The sequence below is a fragment of the Castor canadensis genome, chromosome 11 (genome assembly GCF_047511655.1).
Source record: "Castor canadensis chromosome 11, mCasCan1.hap1v2, whole genome shotgun sequence".
In the NCBI taxonomy this organism is placed as follows: domain Eukaryota; kingdom Metazoa; phylum Chordata; class Mammalia; order Rodentia; family Castoridae; genus Castor; species Castor canadensis.
This window is the reverse complement of record NC_133396.1, coordinates 50685818-50699714: the sequence shown is the minus strand read 5'-3', so window position 1 is coordinate 50699714 and position 13897 is coordinate 50685818. Positions and strand designations below refer to the sequence as shown.

Below are 13897 nucleotides of genomic sequence, written 5' to 3'. Positions count from 1 at the left end.
ACGTAGAGCGCAGTTCCAGATACCATTGGTTCCGCCCTTTGAGCCTGCTGGGCTGCAGACAGCTAGCTGGGCCCGGCCGGGCCTGGGCTATGCCGTTAGGGACCAGGGCTGAGACCCGCCAGAGCCCGCGTGGGAGAGAGAGGTAGTCTAAAGTGATGAACCCTGAACGGGAGTCGCTGTTCTATTTGCTAGTGTAAAGAAAAGGTGCTGAGGCTGGCGCCTGTGGCTCACGCCTGTAATCCTAGCTACCCAGGAGGCAGAGATCAGGAGGATGACGGTTCGAATCCAGCCTTAGTTCACGAGACCCTACCTTGAAAATATGCAACACAGACAAGGGACTGGTAGAGTGGTTCAAGTGGTAGTGAGGCCCTGAGTTCAAACCTCCAGCACCACCAAATAAGAAAAAAAAAAAATAGAAAAGGCGCCGAGATGAAAGCCTGGTGGTTCAATTTGTACTCTATTAATTAAGTGCTCCAACTTAGCTCTCCTTGCTGTCTGATGCCTCCTGATGTGATGCAGTGTAGACAACGTCTCCTATGTGGAATTCTTGCCAAAAAACAGTTTCTGAGTTTAGTCATGAGGAAATATCAGACGTGGAAAGTGGGACGTTTTAATAAGACAAGTGGCCTGGACTCTTCAAAATTGCCCGTGACTGGGTGAAGACAGGGAAAGCAAATGGACTGTTCTAGATTTAAGAATATTGCTGGGCGTTAGTGGCTCATGCCTGTAATCCTAGCTACTCAGGAGGCAAAGATCAGGGGGATGGCGGTTCAAAGCCAGCCTGGGCAAATAGTTCTGCACAGCCCTAACTCAAAAAAACCTTTAACAAAAAAAGGGCTGGTGGAGTGACTCAAGGTAAAGACCCTGAGTTCAAGCTCCAGTACCACAAAAAAAAAAAGTACGAAAGAAGCTTTGAGAAGACAATCTCGAGGACAACTTGAGAATTTAACTAGAATATTGAGTGTTAAGATGCTGTTGCTAATTTTTGGCGGTGTGATTACGTAGGAGAATGTCTGCGCTTAGCAGAAGCACATGCAGTGCTTGTCTTAGTCTTCTCTGACTGCCATAAAATACCATAGTTTTGTTGGCTTAAACAACAGAAATTTATTTTCTCACAGTTCCGGATGCTGAAGTCCTAGATCAGGGTGCTAGCCTGCTCAGGTTCTGATGAGGGCCCTCATTCATCCTAGTTTGTAGAGGGCTTTTTTTTCCACAGTACTCCTGGCGTTTGAACTCAGGGCCTTATGCTGGCTATGTAGTGCTCTGCCACTTGGAGGACTGCCTTCTTGCTGCAGTCTCATGTGGCCTTGTCTTGGAGCTCACTCTCAGCAGAAGCTCTCTGGTGTCTCTTAGGGCAACTAGTCCCATCACGAATAGTGCCCTATACTTCTCAACACCTGTAATGACCACCTGTAGTCCCTATCTCCAAATGCCATCTCACTGAAGGTTAGGGCTTCAACACATGAATTGGGGGCAGGGACAAAAATTTCAGTCCGCAACAAGGTTGAGAAGTCATCATGTCTGTACCTTACTCTCATATATATTTACCAAAAACATACTAAAATAAATGTGGCAGTATGTTAGCAATTGTTGAGTCTAGGGGAAAGGTATGGGGGTGTTTACTCAATTACTCTTTCAACTTTTCTGTATGTTTTTGTCTTGATTTTTTTTTTTCCAGTACTGAGGTCTGAACTCAGGGCCTACACTGTGAACCACTCCACCAGCCCTCTTTTTATGACAGGTTTTTCAAGATAGGGTCTTGCAGAACTATTTGCCCAGGCTGGCTTTGAACCAAAATCCTCCTGAGTAGCTAGGATTACAGGCATGAGCCACCGACGCCTGGCTTTCTGTATGTTTTTAATAAAAGTTGGGAGGGGAAGGCAGGTCCTTGAAAATCGTACCCATATTCAAATTCTAGATTCATATTATATGAGTGTCATTAAGTTTCTTAACTTTTCTGAGCCTGTATCTGCAATTAAAAATGGGAGTAATGTGATTGCTGTAAAAATGAAATAAGATGATGTCTGTGGAATACTTGATATATAGTTTACTGCTGATAAGTTCTCCATAAATACCAAAGCCACTGGAAGTCATTTCTTTTCTGTGGGTCTTACATCCCTCCTCAGATTCAACCCATGTTTATTGAACACCTACTATGCATTAGGTTCTGGAGTAGGTAAGGGGTTTTGCAAGCTCTGAGCTTCTCATTATTAACCATTTATTTATGAACTGAGCTTATGAGCCATGTCAAGTTCCTGGCCTGGTGCTTGAGCTCTTGAATGGCAGAGATGACAACTAAACTTAGGGCTAGCAACTCTAAGCCCAATGACCTCCAAAATAACATGGTAGACTGTAGGCAGAATACATTCATATGATGTTTCTGAGAGGTTTCAAGAGAGTTCACTTTGGGAACTGGGGAGGTCCATGTAGTTGTGTGGGCCTAAGGAGTCCTGGCCCAGAAGAGGGTCTTAAAGTCCTTTCTGTTTCCAACTTCATCAATGATGTGTCTGTCAGAGGCTTCTTTATCACCACCCTGTGCCCAGATAGGCCTAGTCACTTCCAGGTTATGGTTGGGGAAATGGAAGCTTTGGAAAATTGGAGGAGGCACTGTTTTTTCACTCCCTCCCTTGTTAGAGTGAGCTTTCTCTCACACTCCTGGTTATTACCGAACCTAACTGGGCTTAACTGGGGGGCCGACTGGAGGTTTCAGATAAGACACAGGATAGACAGACAGTGTGGTCAGCTGTGCTGAGCACTCCAGTGGAGACACACAACCCTCATTGTTTCTTTTCTCTATCTTAATTCTTTAAGGCCTTACTCCTTGCAGTTCTTTAAAACCTTCTTTAAAACCTTGCCTAAAACCTCTTTCCTTGGGCTTGCACTGTTACATGTTTGCTCTTAGCTTATCTTTAGCTTAATCGCTCTTAAAGTCTTTTGCCCCCCAGGCTTGCACTGTTCCATCTCTCTTTAGCGCTCTCAAAGCCTCAGTGCTCAAACTTGCAAACAGCCAGGCCTACAACCTGCATATGCTTAACTCTTAAAGTCTTGGTCTTTAGACTTGCACTGTGCACTGTCCCATGTTCTCTTTGGCTTTTCTTTAGCTTGGCTTTCCTAAGGCCTATGTATGAAGTTCTTTCTTAGCTTTGCTTTCTGAAGCCTATGTTAAAGATCTCGGTGCAGACTTTATATCAACCCCTCTTTAGCCATTCTTTTTCCTTCAGCAATTTCCCTTTAGTAATTCTTTTCCCTGCAGTAATTTTTCCCTTCAACAATTCTTTTTTCCTTCCAAAAGCTCCCAACACCAAAAAGCCCAAAGTAAAAGAATCAAGCCAAACCCAAAAAACCCTCCAAACCCAAAGCCAAAGGCAAAAAGCAAAAGCCCAAAGTAAAAGCTTCTTCCCCAAAGCCAAAAGCAAAAAGCTCAGCCAAAAGCCCAAAAAAGCAAAAAGCCAAGCAAAAGCCCCTCTTCCTCCTTCAAGAGTCTTTCATAAACAGCAGCAAACAGGGCGGAGCAGGGAGGGGCATGACATTGCAACAGGAGAAAGCTGCGTTCTTAATTCTCTGAACACAACTTAGGAGAAGCAGCTGTTCTGCTTTCCCCGTTTTGTGGCTGGGGGCTGTGCCTAGCTTTTACCAGCCTACACGTAAAAGCAATTAACTGCATCTTGCTTTGCTTGTGTCCGGTTCTTATGGGGCTTTAATCCATTCCCCACAGAAAATGACTCACCTTCCAAGAATCCTGACATCTTCACTGCTGTGTCTGCTTCCATAACAATCCTTGTGGGCCTCCATTTCTTCAATAATAACATGGGAAATGGGCTTGCCTCAAGATCAAGGGAGATGACCAAGCATTAAGCTTTCTCTAGGCATCTGGCCTTTTGAAGGACAGACCATGGGAAGTCAAGGAGACACTTCTCCTCCCTAGGAAATGCCCATTTGCATCTGAAAGGCATCTCCACCATCAAGCAATGCTAAAAGGCTATAAAACCCACTCCCTACCCTGACCCATGAGATCACCGGTTTCCAGGTCCCCCTGCATTCCCCAATATGCAGTCTTTCTCTTCTGTTTTTTTTAATTTTTACTTTATTCATATGTGCATACAATGTTTGGGTAATTTCTCTCCCCTTTCCCCACCCCCTCCCTCTCCCCCCTACCCCCTTGCTACCTGGCAGAAACTATTTTGCCCTTATCTCTAATTTTGTTGAAGAGAGAGTATAAGCAATAATAGGAAGGACCAAGGGTTTTTAGTCTTTCTCTTCCCTTCTCTACAAATAAATCCTCTACAAATAAAATTTTTCCAACCTCTGCTGTTAGGGTCTGTCTGTGCTTTCATTCTCAGAGCAGGCTCAAGAACCCTGAGCACTTGAAATTCCTGTGCGTGTCATCTGTGCATCATATTTGGAGACCACGAAGGGACCAGCCATTACCTGAGGTCGATATAGGTTGTGCCAAACTGGGAAAGGCTGCCTAGGAATGTGACCGTGAGCATCCAGCACTCCGGTGGAGTCTATTTTCCAGGAGAGACCCCCCCCACCACCACAGCCTAGTGATGATGGAACTCTCAGGTCAACTTTTTCTCTCTCTCTCTCTCTGTCTTGTTAAGGAGGGTTTCTCCCTTGGGAAACTGAGGAAAAGCTCCAAGCCCACTACAGCTGTACAGCAGGCAATCTGAGGAAACTCGGATGCCAGGTGGGGGATTATACCACACTGCCAAGGCTACGTGGGCAGAACCCGACTTCAGTGCACCAAGGCTTTTTCTTTTTTCCTCTCCTTAAACGCTAACACTCTCTTTCAAGATCTGACCTGCTTAAGGGGAGATCCAAAAAACAGCCGGTGGGAAGGAAAGTTTGTCTTCAAGCCAAAAAAGGTGTTCTGGCTGGGGCACTCCTCAGTGTCACCCAAAGGCTGGAGACGCAACTTCCTGACCTGCCCCAAGGCTCCAAAGGCGGCCAAGTCTCGGACCCCTCCAGCCATGTCTGCAGCAAACAATCAGATCTCTTACGATTCCTTCATGGTTTCCATGGCCAAGAGTGGAGGTCACCTCTTGCTTCCAGTGCTGCAGTACTGCCCTCAGACAGGATCGACCTGGACAGCAGGGATGACCAATAATCCCTCATGCATTGAGCCTGGAAACTCTCTTTCCCCCAAACCTTCAGCCTCTTCTTCCCCTTTCCCAGGCAGTTCAGGATGAGTGTCCCCCTCCCCCCTTTGCTCTAAACAGCAGTGAGCTTCTTTCTTCAGGGAGTTTTGCTGTCTTTGTCAACCATCACTTTAACTGGTTAAACAGGTTCTGCACCCTGCCATCAGGGAAAGAAAAAAAAAAACAGTTAAAAGGCAAAAACCTCAGGTCTCTGTTTTTTTACCCCTTACCAGAGCAAAAGCCTCCAGATGCTCTCACTCTCTCTTTTCATAAAAAGCATATATGCCTCACAGGATATATAGGGGAACAAAAGTCTACTTCATCAGGAGTCCCCATCCATGCCTCTAAAGGGGTCCTTCTTCTGGCCATGCAAGCCCTTTTGGTTACTTTGATAGAGTTATTTTTTAATTACAAGCATTCAGCTGGTAGAGGACAACTAGGCCTACCTGGGTTGCAGGGCAAACAGGCAAGTCAAAATAGATGAGAGATTGGTCAAAGATCATCTCAGGGGGGTGGGTGCAACTGAGATGTCTATCTGTAAATCCTCCACGACTCTACCCATGAGTGGCAGTGAAAGGAGCAAGGGAGAGCGGGACGCCCTCTCCCGCTAGAGTTTCTCCTCATCTGGGGATGCCTAGATAAAAGGAGAAACCTCTGTTAAGGTGACCAATTTTCCCTTGTTTCCCTTTTTGTAGATGGGAAATCAAGCCTGAAGGATCCAGGAAGGATCCCCCCTTGCCTGCTTATTAAAACATCGGAAAGATCTTGATCCAGAAAGTCTTCAGCAAAAGCAACTCAAGTTTTACTGCACCCAGGCTTGGCCACAGTATCCTCTGGGAGATGAGGAAAGATGGCCAGAAGGAGGGAGCATTAATTATAATACCATTCTTCAGTTAGGTATGTTCTGTAAAAAGGAGGGAAAGTAGAGCGAAGTTCCATATATTCAACTGTTCTTTTTCCTAAGAGATCACCCAGAATGGCTAAACAAATGCAGGCTAGATACCCAGACCATGGTAACCCTTTCCAAAAAGCCCCCAAACTCCCTTGAACCAAAAAACCCATCTAATGCTCCATCAGCTCCCCCTCTTCCCGTTACCCAGCCACCTCACACACTACACGCTGTCCCACAGGACTCTACCCCCCCAGTTAATTCCTGGAGGGGACAGAGCTCATGTTCCTTTTAGAGTGAGTGAACTTAAAGAAATAAAAAAGGATTTAGGAAATTACACAGAAAACCCAGATCAGTACATCCAGGCATTTAGAGAAGTCAGCCAAAACTTCGAACAGAGCTGGAAAGATGTAATGCTATTGCTATCTCAGACCCTCACTTCTCTGGAGAAACAGTGGGTACTAGATCAGGCAGTCACAGCTGGAGACAATTATCACTTAGATAAAAGCAGCCCTACAGCCCTGTCTCAGACTGGGCCCTCACAGGAGGAGAAGGGGGAGGGAGAAGAAAGACAAAGACATTGAATACCTAACAGGGAACCTCAATTCCCAATTCCAACAGGAGATCAGGCAGTGCCTAGGTATGACCCTAAGTGGGACCCTGAAAATGACAAGGATGAATGGAGTCAGAACCATTTCATCCACTGCATTCTTGAGGGTCTAAGGAGAGCCAAGGTAAAACCTCTTAATTACTTCCAAGTCACAGCTATACAGCAAGACCCCTTAGAAACCCCAGTAACTTTCCTACAGAGACTTAAGGATGCTTTACAAAAGCATACCAACATTGTACCAGAGTCACAGGAAGAGGAAATCGTCCTAAAAGATAAATTTCTAACACAGTCACATCAGATTCTGTAAAAACTTCAGAAATTGGTGGCTGATGGGAGCAGAGATCTGGACCAATTGGTCCGTGTAGCCACATCTGTACACTATAACAGGGACTTAGAAAAAGAAAGGAAGGACCTGGAAAGGGAAAAGAGAAAGGATAAGTGTCAGGAGGCTATGATTGCAGCGCTCAGAGAGGCTCCCCTGGAGCAAAGTCCAAACCTGAAGACATGCTTTCAATGTGGACAGGCTGGCCATTTTAGGAGGGAGTGCCCCCAGAGAAAGCTATCTCTGGGACCCTGCCCCATTTGTCGGGGAAAACATTAGAAGGCACACTGTCCCTGGTTCCCAGGGGAACCGAAGCCAGAGCCTCCCACCCAGTGATGGGCCCCTGGGCCTCTCACCCAGGCTCTGTAACCACCATAAAAGCGGAGGAGCCCCAGGTTAAGCACAAGGTCAGCCTCCTTATCAATACCGGAGCCAGCATCTCAGCTATTCCTTTCTCTCCTGGACCCAGGACCTCCAAAAAAGTTACTGTTCGAGGCATATCAGGCCAGCCTCTACAGCATTATTTCACTCAGCCTTTAGCCTGCTCCTGGGGAGATTTACATTTCTGTCACTCCTTTTTAATTGTCCCAGAAACCCCTACTCCTCTGCTAGGGTGAGACCGTCTATCTAAATTGGGGGTACAGCTCCTTTTACCCCCAGGAGAATACTTTTGCTTGCCCCTAATAGAGGAACAAGTAGACCCCACAGTGTGGATGGATGGACACACTGTGGGACAGGCACGAACAGCTGCCCCAGTCCTAATTCATCTCAAGGACCCCTCCTGGTTTCTCCATCAAAAACAATATCCTTTAAAGCCAGAAGTTAAGGAGGGGCTAATTCCCATAATCAAAGACTTAAAGAGACAGGGACTGCTAATAGAATGCTCCAGCCCATATAATACTCCTATTCTCAGTGTCAGGAAGGGACCTAACAAATGGAGGCTAGTCCAGGATCTCCACCTGATCAACGAAGCAGTAGTGACTCTCCATCCTGTAGTTCCAAATCCCTATATGCTTTTAGTCCAAATACCTCCGGGTACCACTTACTCCTCTGTCCTGGATTTAAAAGATGCCTTCTTATTCATTCTCTTATGCCCCAAAAGTCAACCTATCTTTGCCTTTGAGGACCCCACAAGAAAGTCTGGACAGGTCCCTTGGACTGTCCTCCCCCAGGGATTCAGAGACAGCCCCCACCTCTTTGAGTTAGCTCTAACTGAAGACTTGGCAAAATAGCAATATCCACAAGCTACTCTGCTACAATATGTAGATGACCTCCTGCTCTGTGGACCAAATGAGCTTGTCATTTCATGAGCCACTGAGCCCTTACTAAACTTCTTAGCAGATAGAGGTTATAAACTCTCTAAAGAAAAAGCCCAATTGTGTCAGTCTAGGGTTACATATTTAGGTCTTGTCCTGGAGAAAGAAATGAGGCCTATAGGAGAAGATAGAATCCATCCAATCCTGACGTTTCCTCTACCTAAAACTTTAAAGCAATTGAGGGCCTTTTTGGGTGTCACTGAATACTGTAGAATTTGGATCCTGGGATATGCAGACCTAGCCAGGCCCTTATATCAAATCCTTAAGGAAGCACAAAAGCATACCCAGCCCTTTATTGAATGGGATGACAAGTCAGAAAATACATTCCACAGGTTAAAGAAGGCTCTTATGACAGCTCCCGCCCTGGGTCTCCCAATACAAGACAAGTTTCAGTTATATGTCTATGAAAAGGGAGGATTGGCCTTGGGCATGGTGACTCAGCTCCGGGGCATCACTCCGCAGCCAGTAGGCTAATTAAGCAAAAAGTTAGATCAGGTAGCCAAGGGATGGCTAGGATGCCTTAGAGCAGTGGCCACAGTAAGTCTTCTAGTATCTGAAGCTCAGAAACTTATCCTAAACCACCCCCTAATGGTTTATACCCCACGCGACCTAGGGGGAATTTTAAACTCAAAAGGAGAACTTTGGTTATCTGACAGCGTCTACTTAAATACCAAGCCCAGCTTCTGGGAGGGACAGAAATAACTTTAAGGACCTGTCAGAGCCTAAATCCTGCATCCCTTCTACCAGAGGCAGAGGGAAATCCTGAGCACTCGTGTGAGGAGGTACTTATGGGAAATTATGCTGCCCAACCTGACTTAACTGAATGACCCTTAAAAAACCCAGATCTAAAATTATGCACTGACGGCAGTTCCTTTGTCAAAAATGGTGTCAGACATGCAGGATTTGCAGTTGTGACAGAATTTTGTATCCTCAAATCAGGTCCTCTTCCTCCTAATACAAGTGCTCAATTGGCAGAATTAGTGGCCCTAACAGAAGCCCTAAGACTGACAAAAGAACAGAGAGTCAACATCTATACAGATTCTAAGTATGCCTCCCTGATCCTGCATGCTCATGCAGCCATTTGGAAGAAAAGAGAAATGGGGATAAAAGGGAGGTTACTTTAATAGTTTTAGAGATAACAGCATTACTTGCAGCCCTTGCTGGAATCAGCTATGGGGTGATTGCCAATCAATCGTGTAACTGCAAAAAACCTAACCAAAGTGGTAGAGGACACCTCAGACCAGGTAGGCTATTAAGGACATACAAAGGTCTTTGTCGTCCCTTGCCTGTATGGTAATGGACCACTGCCTGGCCCTAGATTTTCTTTTGGCCAAACAAGGGGAGGGGGGTGTGTGTCATCGCCAATACCTCCTGTTGCACATATATAAACACTTCAGGCATTGTAGAGATTACATTCTCCAACAGGCTAAGTGGCTCTGGGAGCAATCTCTTGAAACTCAGATTTCAACTCAGGTGTGGAAACAAATAAAATCCTGGCTCCTCTCCAGGACTTGGTTCCTACCCTTTCTGGGGCCTATAGTTGCCATTATTCTTTTGCTTGTGTTTGGGCCTTGCATTTTAAACTTACTTGTCAAGTTTGTTTCTTCTCGCCTAGAATCCATCAAACTACAAATGCCTCTGGTGGAGATGAAAACGACCTACTACCGCGGTCCCCTTGACAACCCCTCTCATAGTCAGCCCTGATGCTGCGGGCCCCTTCATCGCCCCGTCAGCAGGAAGCAGTTACTGAATAGACTTCATCGTCCTCAAGGACTGAAGGATGACTGCAGGAGGTCCCAAAAGATGATAAGTGGTCAAGGAGACACTTAACCTCCCTAGGAAATGTCTGTTTGCATCTGAAAGGCATCTCCACCCTCAGGCAATGCAAAAATAGGCTATAAAGCCCCACTCCCCACCCTGGCCCACTGGATCACCGGTTTCTGGGTCCCCCTGCATTCCCCAATATGCAGTCTTTCTCTTCTCTTTTCTTCAACTAAATTCTCTACAAATAAAATCTTTCCGCCCTCTGCTGTTAGAGTCTGTCTGTGCTTTCATTCTCAGAGCAGGCTCAAGAACCCTGAGCACCTGAAATTCCTGCGCGTGTCATCCATGCATCACTTTCCTGCATGGAAGGTTCTGGTCCTCCAACCCCTAACCTGGCAAGCCATCTATAATCTTTGCTTGTCTATGTAGCCCAAGAAACCCTTGAGATGGAGTTTATATCCATCTGAGGAGGCTGCTGTGGACGATAGAAGCTTTTGATTTTGCATCAGAAGACACTGTCAACAAAGTAAAAAAGGCAACCCATAGAATGGGCAAAAATATTTTAAAATCATCTATCTGATAAAGGGTTAATATCCAAACTATACAGAAAAAATCTGCAACTCAACAACAAAACAACTCTTTTAAAAACTGGATAAAGGACTTGAATAGACATTTCTTCAAGGAAGAAATATAGCAGGGCACCTGTAATCCTTACTACTTGGGAGGCTGAGATCAGGAGGATTGCAGTTCAAGGCCAGCCCAGGCAAATAGAGCCTGAGACCCCTCCCCCCATCTCCAAAATAAGCAGAGAAAAATGGACTGGAGGTGTGATAAGTGGTAGAGCACCTGCTTTGTAAGTGCAAAGCCCTGAGTTCAAACCCCACTCCCACAAAAGAGAGAAAAACAAAGAAAAAAAAGAAATACAAATGGCCAATAAGCATATGAAAAGATTCTGAACATCACCAATCATTAGGGAAATGCAAATCTATGATGGAATAGATACCCCTTCACACCCATTGGAATGGCTATTATAAAAAAAAAAAAAGAAAAGAATGGCAAGGATGAGAAGTTGGAGTCTTTGTGCCCCATTGGTGGGAATGTAAAATGGTACCGCTGCTGTGGAAGACAGAATGGTGTTTCCTTCAAAAAATTAAACATAGAATTACCTATGATCCAGAAATTCCACTTCTGGGCATGTACCCAAAAACATTGAAAGCAGGGCCTTAAAAAGACATTTCTACCTCCAGGCTCACAGCAACATTATTCACAGGTAGAAGAAGCAGTCAGCCATAGTGGCTCAAGACTGTAACCCTACCTGCTCTGGAGGGGGAGATGGATGGGATCCTGGTTTAAGACCAGTAGAGGCAAAAAGTTCTCAAGACCCCATCTCAACTAATAAAAGCTGGTTGTGGTGGCATGTGCCTGTCATCCCAGTTATGCTGGTAGGGTAAATAGGAGGATGGTTGGGCATAAATGTGAGGTGAGACTTTATCCAAAAAGTAGTTAGAGCAAAAATAAATAAATAAAAAGAAAAAAAAAAGTAGTTAGAGCAAAAAGGGCTGGGTGGGGGTAGGGTGAGGGGTGGCTCAAGTGGTAGAAAGCCTGCCTGGCAAGTACATGGCCCTGAGTTTAAAACCCCGGTACCATCACCACCACCACCAACAACAAAAAAAGACAGAAACAACTCAAGTGTCCATTGATGGATAAGTGGACAAACAAAATGTGGTATTGTAATAAAAATGATCTTTTCTATCAAAGTATTTGTTACCTCTTAGATTACTTAAAAATTCCTCAGGTCGCCATCTTAGGTGACTTGCATGTTTAAAGGGTCCTTGCTTCTTCTTCTGGATTCCTGCACTACTCCATTGCCTGCCAAAGTGTATACCCTAACCCATCCCCCAAGCCTTTTGGCCAATCTGGAAAGATTGTGAACCTTTGACCTGGACAAATCAGGTAGGTACAACAGCGTCAGGGATATAAGGAGGAGCCATTGTCGGCCATTTTGTGCTTGCATGTTTGCTTAGCTGGAGTGAGCACATGCTTGCACCCTCTTGATGAAGAGAAATTGCCTTGTCAAGATTTTCTGTCTCTTGTGTGTCTGTTTTTGGCACCAGAGGGTCTTTAATTGCAACAGAATGTATACATATATACACACACATATCACACATATTCATAAAATGAAAGGAAATTCTGACACATGCTATAACACAGAGCAACTTTTATTTTTTTTTGCAGCACTGGGATTTGAACTCCAGGCCTCATGCTTGTTAGGAAGGTGCTTTTACTTTTTGAGCCACCCCACCAGTCCTTTTTTGTGATTTTTTTTTTTTTCAAGATAGGGTCTCGTGAACTATTTGTGCAGGGCTGGCTTCAAACCATGAACCTACTAATCTTTGCCTACTGAGTAGTTAGGATTACAGATGTGAGCCACCAGCACCAGGCCCACAGAGCAACCTTGAAGACATGCTAAGTGAAATAAGTCATTTGCAAAAGATAAATACTGAATGATTTCACTTCTATAAGTTATCTAGATAAATTCACAGAGGCAGAGAGTAGAATGGTGTTTGTCAAGGCTAGGGGAACAGAATGAGAGTATTTTGTGAGTACAGAATTTCTGTTTGGGATGATAAAAAATGTTCTAGAATAGATGGTAGTGATGGTAACACAACATTGTGAGTGTACTTAATGTTTTTAAAGTATACACTTAAAAATAAAGTGTTAAATTTTATTTAATGAATATTTTACCACACCAAAAAAAAAAAAAAGAAAAAGAAAAAAAACCATTACATGTAATTTGCAGAAAACAATCATCCTAATGAAAAAACCCAGACCCACAACCCAGTTCTAGACCACTTTCCCCACAAGCACACTCTGCAGCAAAACTCCATGTGCTACCCATCCTCATGGTCTCTGCTTCTCTCTGACTTTCGTTCTTTACAAAACACCCCTGATCACTCCTTGCTCCTACCCTTCCATGGAAGCTGCTCTCATCATGGTGGAAATGGCCTTTATACTACATGGTTGTCTGTGAAAGTCAATAATCAGCCACGGCCTAGCCAGTTGATGCTCATTCTCCTGGAAGCAGCACCTCACCTGGCTTCCATGTCGCTTTCTCACAGCCAGTTCCCTGTGTCCACCTTTGCTGATTCTTCCTCCTATCCATGAACTTTTAATGTCAGAGGGCCCCAGAGTTTGGTTCTTTGTCATCCCCTGCCACACACCCTTTGTCCATGTTCACCCCTATGGTGATCTCCCCCTGAATCACAGGTTTAAATACTCCATCTAGGTGCTGACAGATCCCACACTTTTATCTCCGGTGCAAATGCTTCTGGTGAATTTCTCCTGAATGCCTGTTGATCTCAGGCTTCACATGCCCACAGCAAAACTCCTGTTCTTTGCTTCAGGCATGGCTTTTGTCCCCCAGAGACTGAACTGTTATTTACCAAATCCATTTCCTTTCCCTCTGACACCCAGTTAGGCTGTTTCTTAGACTCCTGGAGGCTGAGTGTGGCCAGAACAATACTGTCCCTTTCAGCCTGGCCTGTAGAAGTTGGCTGCTGGATCCTGCCCAGGGTGGTTGTGGAAGGTACGGTCTGAAGACTGCAGTGACCTTAGACCACCTCGGGCCACCTGAACTTGATGTGCGTGAGAAATAAAATTTGATTAGGTCAAGTGACTGAAAGTCAAAGGTTGATCTTCCTATTAGGTGGCATATGTTAACTGTTTTGTTTGATAAGATTTGTTTCATACAAATCTTCTCTCATGGCACTGGCCTCTCTTGTCACTCAGTCACCTCCACACACTAAAATTCCATGGCTACAGTGGAATTAACACAATGGCCTCTTCATCCTCCCT

At 45.0% G+C, this 13897-nt stretch overlaps 1 long non-coding RNA gene across 1 annotated transcript; it reads left to right on the top strand.

Annotated features, from left to right (window-relative positions):
• The first annotated feature begins 8 nt into the window (after positions 1-8).
• Positions 9-10301, top strand: LOC141413810 (uncharacterized). The gene is made up of 3 exons (XR_012438720.1): positions 9-142; positions 5837-6038; positions 9894-10301. It is a non-coding gene; the product is annotated as an uncharacterized lncRNA (long non-coding RNA).
• Positions 10302-13897: the final 3596 nt, after the last annotated feature.